General features: G+C 43.2%; 1 long non-coding RNA gene across 1 annotated transcript in view; it reads right to left on the reverse strand.

The window, feature by feature from the left end:
- Positions 1–9303, reverse strand: part of LOC133386816 (uncharacterized) — a 28567-nt gene extending 19264 nt beyond the window's left edge. Inside the window, exons 1-2 of the long non-coding RNA XR_009763305.1 lie at positions 9126–9303; positions 4598–5031 (exon numbers count right to left, since the gene is read on the reverse strand). This is a non-coding gene — a long non-coding RNA (uncharacterized LOC133386816). The remainder of the gene's footprint in view (positions 1–4597; positions 5032–9125) is intronic.
- Positions 9304–9894: the final 591 nt, after the last annotated feature.

Consider the following 9894-nt stretch of genomic DNA (forward strand, 5'->3'; position numbering starts at 1 on the left):
AATAGGGATAGTCCAGAGCCTTGGGCTGTGTCTGTACAGGCCCTATCCCACAACAAGATGGCAGAAACCAGGAATTTTAAGGTACCTTGTAAAGATGGAATGGTGAAATATGTGATGACCTAGCTGGAAGAGCGCACTTGTAGGGGTGCACACCTCACAGCCTCAGCTGCATCCTTCTGCCATTAAGAACCTTTGCTTCAGTTCAGGCTCAGAGCCACAGCACAGTGCAATTCATTTGGGTGCACTGTGCATGGATGTATGACTGAGGCACAATATCCTAGAGGGGAAAAAGAGGAGCAAAGAGTACGGCCGGGGTCCCCGGCATTTCTAGGAAAGTGTTGTGGGCACCACAAAACACACTTCTCACAAAATAAAATCTGGTGATGCTCAGAACTCTCCCCAACAGTCAAAACGCCTACCCCCCCTATAAAGCAACAACAAGTAGGCAACCCACCCAAGAGCCCCCCCCCAAAAAAACAACAACAAAACTAATTTAAAAACATAAAATGAGATTGGGAGGAGCAGGAGTCCACGACCATCACAGTGGGACTCCCAGGGGCAGGGCAACACAATGTTTCTAGGGTTTTGACAGATGCAGGAGAGAGACTAAGTTCTGCAAGGTGCAGCTTGTCATGGACAGATGAGAGAAGCTCACATGCACCATTTCCTCCACTAAATAGCTATTAAAGGCACAGTAGCCCCATATTGCAGGCACATCATCAGTTTTGGAGATAGATTAACTGTTATGCTAAAGGTGCATCAGAGCAGGGACCTCAAAACACTGTGGCAACGTCTGCAGGGCAACCATCTAAGAGTGTGTCTGTTTTGCACCATTTATGCTCTTGTGACATTCCCAACAGCTCAGAACATGGCGACTTGTCACATATCACCAAGACAATACTTTGTTGAAGTAGTTTTCAAACACATGGGGGGCGGGAGAAATTATATCCCTTTGCAGGTTTCTCAGAGTCTGACAACAGAATGGCCAAGTGAAAAAAAAGGACAGGGCTCCTCCACCTTCAATAGTTGTGTACAAAGATGCAATGGTGCGATGCCCTGCTGCCACCCTCACAACAGCCATTCACTGCCGCTTATCGGGCTGGTCCAGGAGTTTGGGGAACCACCAGATTGGCTTTTCTGGTGTGTCTGTGCAGCTCTGACCTCACTGCTGCCCTGCTCCTGCTAAGCCAGCTTCCGCTTGACTGCTGCCAATGGAGTGACAAAAGGATTACTCTGTTGGTGCAACACTCCTGCCCTCTGCATGCTGTTCTTAAAGGTATAGAAGGCTATTAGAAGCCCTCTCTATTGGAAATAAGGTGCCCAGGATGCCTACCCCTTTAATAGTTGTGTAGAAGAGAGAATTTGAGTGACTGCAGGTTTGTTCACCCCTGCATTATTTATTTTATTTATTTATTATTTAATTTGTATCCCGCCCTTCCTTCCACTAGGAGCCCAGGGCGGCAAAGAAAGCACTAAAAACACTCTAAAACATCATAAAAGCAGATCTTAAAATACATTAAAACAAAACAGCGTTAAAAACATTTTAAAAAACAACTTTAAAAAAGGGTTAAAAACATTATTAAAAACATATTAAGCAATTCTAACACAGATGCAGACTGGGATAGGTCTCAACCTAAAAGGCTTGTTGAAAGAGGAAAGTCTTCAAAAGGCACCGAAAAGATAGCAGAGATGGTGCCTGCATGACAAGCTGGTTGCCCTAGCAACACCAATATGATTCAAGGAAGTGAGTCAAACTATACAGGAGGGATGGGGAACCTGTGACCCTCCAGATATAGTTAGACTACAATTCCCATCATCCCTGACAATTGCCCATGCTTGCTGTGGGTGGTGGGAGTTGGAATCCAGCACCATATGAGGAGCCACAGGCTCCCCATCCCTGCTATATAGGAAAGTAATAAACCAGTGGAGCCAACATGGTGGCCTCCAGATGTTGTGGACCACAGTTCTCATCAACCTCAGTCAGCATGGTCAATGGTCAGGGGTGATGGGAGCTGTAGTCCAACTATATCTGGTGGGCCACAGGTTCCCCATCCTTGCCCTATCTAGCCCAGAATCTTCCCCACAGTGGCCAGGCATGTGCCTAATAAGACCACCAGCAAGGCACAAGCACATTAGCACTCTTTTAAGGGTCACAGGTCCTCAAAGGTCATTCTTATGGTGTTGCCACCAGTTTACTTTCTGCTTTTAACAGAAACGGGGCCTCATCCAAAATTCAGGCCCATACGACTGTTTGCCAGCCTTCTTGCTGACCCACTTGTTGTGCCTTTAGCAGTAGTTTGACACATAGTAATTATGTAGGTGATGCTTCTTCTGTTCACTTTATCTCCAGGGCTACAAAAGTGGACAAACTAGATACTAAAAGGTAGAGCTGAAGAAACCTTTTTGTTACCAAAAATAAAGCTTTTTAAACAAAACAAAACAAAACCAACCCTCTACCATCTCTTTTTATGCCCTTGCTGTTCCACCTCTGCCGACCGACAACATCCTGCTTGCGTACCTTTAACACTAGCTTGATGTGCACAGGCACAGTTTTCAGACTGAAACATCTGCAGTCGTATTCTCTCTCAGCCCCTCCCCCTCCCATTGCTTGTCCCATATCTTTGAAGCTTCTTGAGTCAGCACAGGAGGGAAGCAATTCAGTCTTGAGATTGTCCTCTAGTGAACTTGGGACCGCTTGCTAATTTGATACCCAGGTTAGGCTTGGAATGATGGATGGATGCCACACGAACGTTTTGTCTCCTTCCCAGCCAGCCCTTTTTAAAAAACATCTGGCCCGTCATGGGCTCCTTACTTTTTTCTTTTCTTGTTTACTGGAACGCTTGCTGGGTCAGGGTGTGGGGGCTCTGAAATGCTGTCTCTGGGTGGATGGTGGTCCAAGGTATACATACTTGCTCTAAATCACAGAGATGTTGTCCTCCTACCTCCCATCTAGGTTACGTGAACATTACAAGCCCTCACTCAGCAAGCTGCCTCTTAAATAAGTTCCGTGTATTGTCAGCCTCCACTCCAGTGGAGTCAAGGGGGCTGCTTGCTTTCATTCTGCATTTTGACCCTTTTCTTTGATCTGTACGTTTGGTCAGTCTGGCACGCAATTGCTAAATGTATTTAGTGCTGTTACATTGCTAGGAAGTAAATTTAATTAAATATAGTGGGTTTACTTCTCAATGAATATGCATGTAATTAGGCTGCAGCTTGCAAAACCTCAGGGCTCCTCCAGACAGCCTTTTTACTGTGCATTTATGATAAGAAGAAGAGCTTGCTGGATCAGGCCAGTGGCCCATCTAGTCCGGCATCCTGTTCTCACAGTGGCCAACCAGGTTCCTGGGGGAAGCCCGCAAGCAGGACCCAAGTGCAAGAACACTCTCCCCTCCTGAGGCTTCCGGCAACTGGTTTTCAGAAGCATTCTGCCTCTGACTAGGGTGGCAGAGCACAGCCATCATGGCTAGTAGCCATTGATAGCCCTGTCCTCCATGAATTTGTCTAATCTTCTTTTAAAGCCATCCAAGCTGGTGGCCATTACTGCATTTTGTGGGAGCAAATTCCACAGTTTAACTATGCGCTGATGATTTGTGCTCATGATGGCACTGGGGCAGTAATACGCAATCTCATTTTCAATACTGTTCACACCTGCAAAGGTTTGGGGCAGTCATACTGCTTTGTTTCCAGTCAGTACATATCCTGAAACTTCTTGCTGAAATCATGTGACTTTTATACCACAAATGGTCCAGTTTATTTTTTTGTCCCACTTTTGTTGCGCTATAGTGTAAGGCTGCCCCTCCAGATGGCAATAATGCAATAACTCTAGGGAAGCATCACAAAACAACTCATAAAGCAGAATGATGCGTGGACAGTCCAGTACAAACCCATCACTAACGCACTATTATTGTGTCAATGACATGGTGCAGAATATACCCGGGGGGGGGGGAACCCCACCAGTCTGGAGGGGCTCTCACAGTGGCTTGAATGGGCACCTGCCCCACCTTAGAGAGGCTTTGTGACAAGAATCATTTATTTATTTATTTACTTATTTATTTAATTTGTATCCCGCCCTTCCTCCCAGCAGGAGCCCAGGGCAGCAAACAAGGCACTAAAACACTTTAAAACATCATAAAAACAGATCTTAAAATACATTAAAACAAAACAGCGTTAAAACATTTTTTAAAAAAACTTTTAAAAGGGGTTAATCATCCCCTCTCAACCATTTCAACAATATTGAGGAGTTTTTTATGGGACTCTGAAGTGGTGCAGCTCATATGTAATGATAAAATACTTCACATTTATATAGTTTTTTTTCTATTAGTGTCCAAAGAACGTCAAATACATATGCAGCTTTAAAATATGAATTTTAAAAGGGCACCCGAGAGCTCCACCTACATCTGATGAAGGCAGGAAGGGAGGAGCAAGCGTGAGAGCTGATCCAGCATTTGATTTGCACATATACAAATGAGCAACACAAAACAAGTTGCAAAATTGGGTTAACCCTCTAGGTGGAGATCCCACTGTGAAGATTATATCTATCTTCATCCCAGCACCCACAGTCAGTGAGTCAGAACAGTTTGACAAGGGAACCAGTTACCTGGGGAGGGGGGTCTCCCTCACTGGAGATCTTCAGGCAGAGAGTGAGGGGGAGAGCCATCTGTTGGGATGCTCTGCCTCTGGATTTCCTACGTCAAGCAGGGGGTTGGACCAAATGGCCCCTCCTCCAATTCCATGGTTCTGTGAAATAGCAGTAGCATGTACAGCAACTTGAATCAAGCAAATGAATGCAGATTCTCTGGGTTTACTGTCTAGTGCAGAGGAATCAGGAAATGAGATGAGGGAGCAGTGGAAATTCCCACTGACTTCTCACAGCTGAAAGTTCCTGCCAGAGGGAAAATATAGTAATTCTTTATGGGTATGCTGGTAAGTAAAAAGAACATCCCAGGCGTGGTGATAGTGGGTAAATAAATCTGACGGATCGCACAGAGGTTTCACTTCTTTCTTCTTTCTCCTTTCTGCCCTGGGCTCCTACTGGGAGGAAAAAATGGAAATGGTCTGCCTTCCAGTCGATCCCAACTTATGGCGACCCTATGAATACGGATTTCATGGTAAGCGGTATTCAGAGGGGGTTTACCATTGCCTCCTTCTGAGGCTGAGAGGCAGTGACTGGCCCAAGGTCACCCAGTGAGCTTCATGGCTGTATGGGGATTCAAACCCTGGTCTCCCAGGTCGTAGTCTAACACCTTAACCACTACGCCACACTGGCTCTCACTGGGAGGAAGGGCAGGCTATAAATTAGCTAGCTAGCTAGCTAGCTAGCTAGCAAGTGCTGGAGTTCAAACGGATTACCCCTCCCTATGTCCCAAGCAGCAAGACCTCAAACTACCCTTTGCAAAAATCAGTTTCTTTTGCAGGAAAGACCATGGAAATCATCTAAGGCAGCCTTTCCCAACCAGTGTGCCTCCAGATGTTGTTGGACCACAACCCCCATCAGCCTCAGCCAGCATTGTCAATGGTCAGGAAAGATGGGAATTGTGGTCCAACAACATCTGGAGGCACACTGGTTGGGAAAGGCTGGTCTAGGGTGTAGGTAATGTGAAATTTTGTATTTTCAAAAATCTGAGAAAGATTGACAGGAATGCAATGGCAAATGTAGTACGTGTGTCGGTCTCAAGGTTGTCTTGCAAGTTGCATGGCAGCCACTAACATACATGTGCTAGACCCCTGTTATGCATTGTGCATATGCTTTTGAGCCCGCCTTATACTGAGTCAGGCTATTGGTCCGTCTGTATCAGGGAACAGAGGCATTACGGGAAAATGAAGATGGTGGCTGCTGTCTCATCTAGCGCTTCTCTTTAGGGAACAGAGCCACTAGTCTGCCACCCTAGTAAAAATTATTTTTAAAAAGGACAAAGAAAATGGGATGTATCAACCCCTATGGGCCCCAACATTTTCCCCACCATGCTGGGTGCTAACGCCAGGCCTAACTTACATGTTAGAAATATGAAGGAGGGTGGCAATTTTTCAGAGCCAAACATTCGACATATGGTTCTTGTGGGGCTCAGGAAAGGGGAGTCCTAGGGAGTTTGATCCACCAATCAGAGGTGAGGTGTTGGGGAAGGAGCTTCTAGCCTGAATCAAATGGAAGAGAATCTTCCAGTGGTCAGATGGGTTGGGACACACCTTTTGGGGCAGAGCCTGGATACCCAGGTTTTTCCATCTCCATGGGAAGCAAGAGATGATGTTTCATCACCTATCTCTCCACTGGACAGAATGTTTAAAAGAACATAGGCATCTTTGGCCTCTGTAATGTGATCTGTTAACCATGGCTGGGGATGGGCTAAGGCAGCCTTTCCCAACTAGTGGGCCACCAGATGTTGTTGGACCACAACTCCCATCAGCCTCAGCCAGCATTGCCAATGGTCAGGAAAGATGGGAATTGTGGTCCAACAACATCTGGTGGCCCACTAGTTGGGAAAGGCTGGGCTAAGGGAACACACACTGTCTTCAGAGGCCCTCCATTCCTATGTATGAATTCCCTTTGCTCTTCCTCAGTGAGCCGTAGGAACATAGGAAGCTGCCTTATACTGAATCCAGACTGTTGCTCCATCTAATTCAGTATTGTTTGCACTGACTGGCAGCAGCTCTTCAGGGTTTCACACAGGGAGCACTCCGAGCCCTACCTGGAGGTGCCGGGGATTGAAGCTGGGGCCTTCTGCGTGCAAAACAGATGCCACAGCCTTTCCCTTAACCACTGTTAAGGATTGTATCTATCAGCACCACCCTTAGTCATGGTTAACCCTAACGAGGGCTACATCCTGATGAAGGCTTGAAATGGAAGAATACTGAGAGGCAAGTGAAAGCTCGCATGAATACTTAGGAGAACGTTCTAGATTCTTTTAGTCTGAGCCAAAAAAACACCAGGAATTTTATATAGGTAGGGCAGTCGGGGGGAACTTTTTCGAAAGTTTGAATGAATGGTGTAGACAGACACTAAAGAACATATATATTATTTTTTTGGGATACCAAGCTCTTTTCTTCAGACAAACTACAAATCTCCTGCCCCTATGACTATATCATTTTATGAACTTGTTCCTTTAAGGTTGCAAAATATTATTTGGTGTCTTTCCCATTCTGCAATCTCAGTGCTCATTCAGCATTAAAAATAACAACAACCTGGCACAGAGAAGCAAGCCCCACTGTTTTGCTATTTTGTGAATGTTTAGTGTTGTTATTGTTTTGTTTTTGTTTGTTTTCTTAAACTAAATCCGGAGGCTGTGTATTTTTCCTCTCCTCTCCTACACTGCTGCATAAGAAGGTAAGAAATGTAGGATTGCCTTACTTGATCACACCACAGTTCATCAAGCCCAGCATTGTTTATCCCCAATTGTCTGGTTTTCAGAGATATACTGCCTCTGTACAGGGAGGTCCTATTTAGCTGTCATGGTTCATAGCTGCTGACAAGCCCATCCTCCATGAATTTGTCTAAGCCTTTTAAAAAGTCAAGCCAACCTTCATCCAACTCCTGTGGCAATGAATTCCATAAATTAATTATACATGCATCAGGAAGGGTGTGCGTGGATTGCAGGGAAATCATAGTGAATGTGCATATCTGATTTTCCTCTTTAAAACACACACACATATCTCATCCAGGCACATCCTCAAGAGATTGTGTGTACAGATACTAAGGATGGAAAAGAAATTAGATTAGTTCGCATTTTAAAGCAAACTGACCTAAGTTATCAGTCCTGGATTTACATACGGATCAGAACACAGATATCAATTGGATTACACCTTCTCCAAATTTTTTGATGCAGTTTTTTTTCTCAAAAGACATGCACAAAATGTGTATTTTATGGGAGAAATGTGTGATTTTGGTGGAAAGGCATGGAAAAGCATACAATGTATATTTTAGGGGACGAATGCATACAAAATACACACAGTTTAAATGTGAATAGTTTGGGCATTTAAAAAAACCCTGCAAAAGTCCCACAATGCAATGAACCTATATGATTGACCTATATGACAAAACTCACATGGAATGGAAAGAGGTTTCTCTGCTGATCAACCCAAATACTGTTGACCAACTGCAAAGCCACCACTTTGCATTCAGCAGCAGAGATCATACTGCCTGAAAAGCCATTGGCTTGGTTTAAAAAAAATTAAATAAACAATCTTTTAGCCGAAACATGTTGCAGCAGGGCTGACAAAGGCCAGGAAGACTTGAATGCATTGGGTACTTTATGTACAGCCAAAGAGTCTGTTTACAAATCAAATACTTTGTAAGATGGTTTTAATATACTTTAAAAAAAAGAAATAAAGGAACATACCCAATGCCAGCGCAAAACAGACCCACACTGGGCTGTTGCTTATGCATGGTGAAGAAGAGGTGTGCTTTCCAGACCATACCATAGTGGATGCTTCACGAAAGTGAGAAGTTACAAATTATCTAGTTTGTGTCTTCAACAACTTCCATCTTCAGCTGAGAAGCTTGTTTAATTTGCAGAGCTTAAGGGCAGCACAGATCATGTTTCAAGCTGTAATTGGCTTTTTCAGTCAACCAAAGCTAAAGCTGAATGTACTGATTCAGATTATGAGTGCTAAAATGCTATTTTAAAGTCTACATACTTAGGCTGGGGTACTATCACATTATATCAGTACCAATTCATGTAACATATCCTCTGTGAATAGGTCAGATTTACCTGGAATGCAACAGAATTGGCAGGTATAACATAAAGAACAGCTGCAAGTGGCAAGCTTCATCTTTTCTTTTTATTAATGAATTTGGATTAGTTTGTTTTGCCTGGAATTCCAGCAGAATATGTTTCCTTGCAATGGAAAGTGCATGACCCATGAACAACTAATCTGCTAGAAGTGGAAGGAACTTCACCCCTGTACAGGGAAAGAGGTCAGGTAATTTTAAGAGGAAACTAGTTTTGAGAAACTGATTTCAGAACCACTTTTTTAAAAAAGGGGAAAAAAACCCAGTGATGATCTGGAATTTTTAAAAACATAATTCAAATTAGACCAGCTCATGCACAGCACATTGTTAGCCTAAAATCACTCTCCCACCAGTGAGAACACTGGTAACATTTTTTTTTAATGAAGGTGGAATAAACTCTTACACATTCAGGTTGGCTGCTGGTGTGACCTCAGGTGCTCCAGGAAAAGAGAGTCTAGGCCATTGATTCAGTTATAGTTTCGTTGGTTGTGCTCAAAGGAGATGGTGTCAGAAGTGCCATCGCTGGAATGGTAAAAGAAGCATCTGAGTCCCTCTGTAGTCCAGAGCCACTGGGATCTTAAGGCATCCTTGAAAAGAAGAAAGCAGAAGTCACTGAATTAAGTGTGTATATTATTATTATTTTGGTGAAGCATACTGAGTCTCTTCTATTTCAGATTTGTCATATAACCTACAGTTGGAAGAGTAGGATGCTTGCTGAGTCACTGGAACACTTTCTGTCTCATAACAGTGGAGGACCGGGATGGAACTCTTGTAGCTGCCATCTCCTTCTCCCCCTTGATGTAAAATTTCCAGTGAAATTACCTCTTTTATTGAACCAGCTTGATGGGTATTATTGCAAGCTTTCAGTTCTTTTTTTTTTTTTTTTTTTTCAATAATTTTTATTCAGATTTTCATAAAACATACAAGACAAAATCATAAAACATTCAAAGACAAAAAACAAAATCAAAAATAGTTAAACAAAAAGAAAAAAAGAAAAAAAAAACAAAAATAAAAAATAAAGAGTAAAATATTGACTTCCCATTTGTCAAAGATCAAATCAGTTATAAGTCTATAATATATAACAATCCTGTCTCTTAAGTCATATTATAAAATCACTTTCCTCCAGTAGTTATCTTACTTAATCATCAAATCTCATAAACATTACTTTATTC

This window comes from Rhineura floridana, chromosome 6 (genome assembly GCF_030035675.1).
Source record: "Rhineura floridana isolate rRhiFlo1 chromosome 6, rRhiFlo1.hap2, whole genome shotgun sequence".
Lineage (NCBI taxonomy): Eukaryota > Metazoa > Chordata > Lepidosauria > Squamata > Rhineuridae > Rhineura > Rhineura floridana.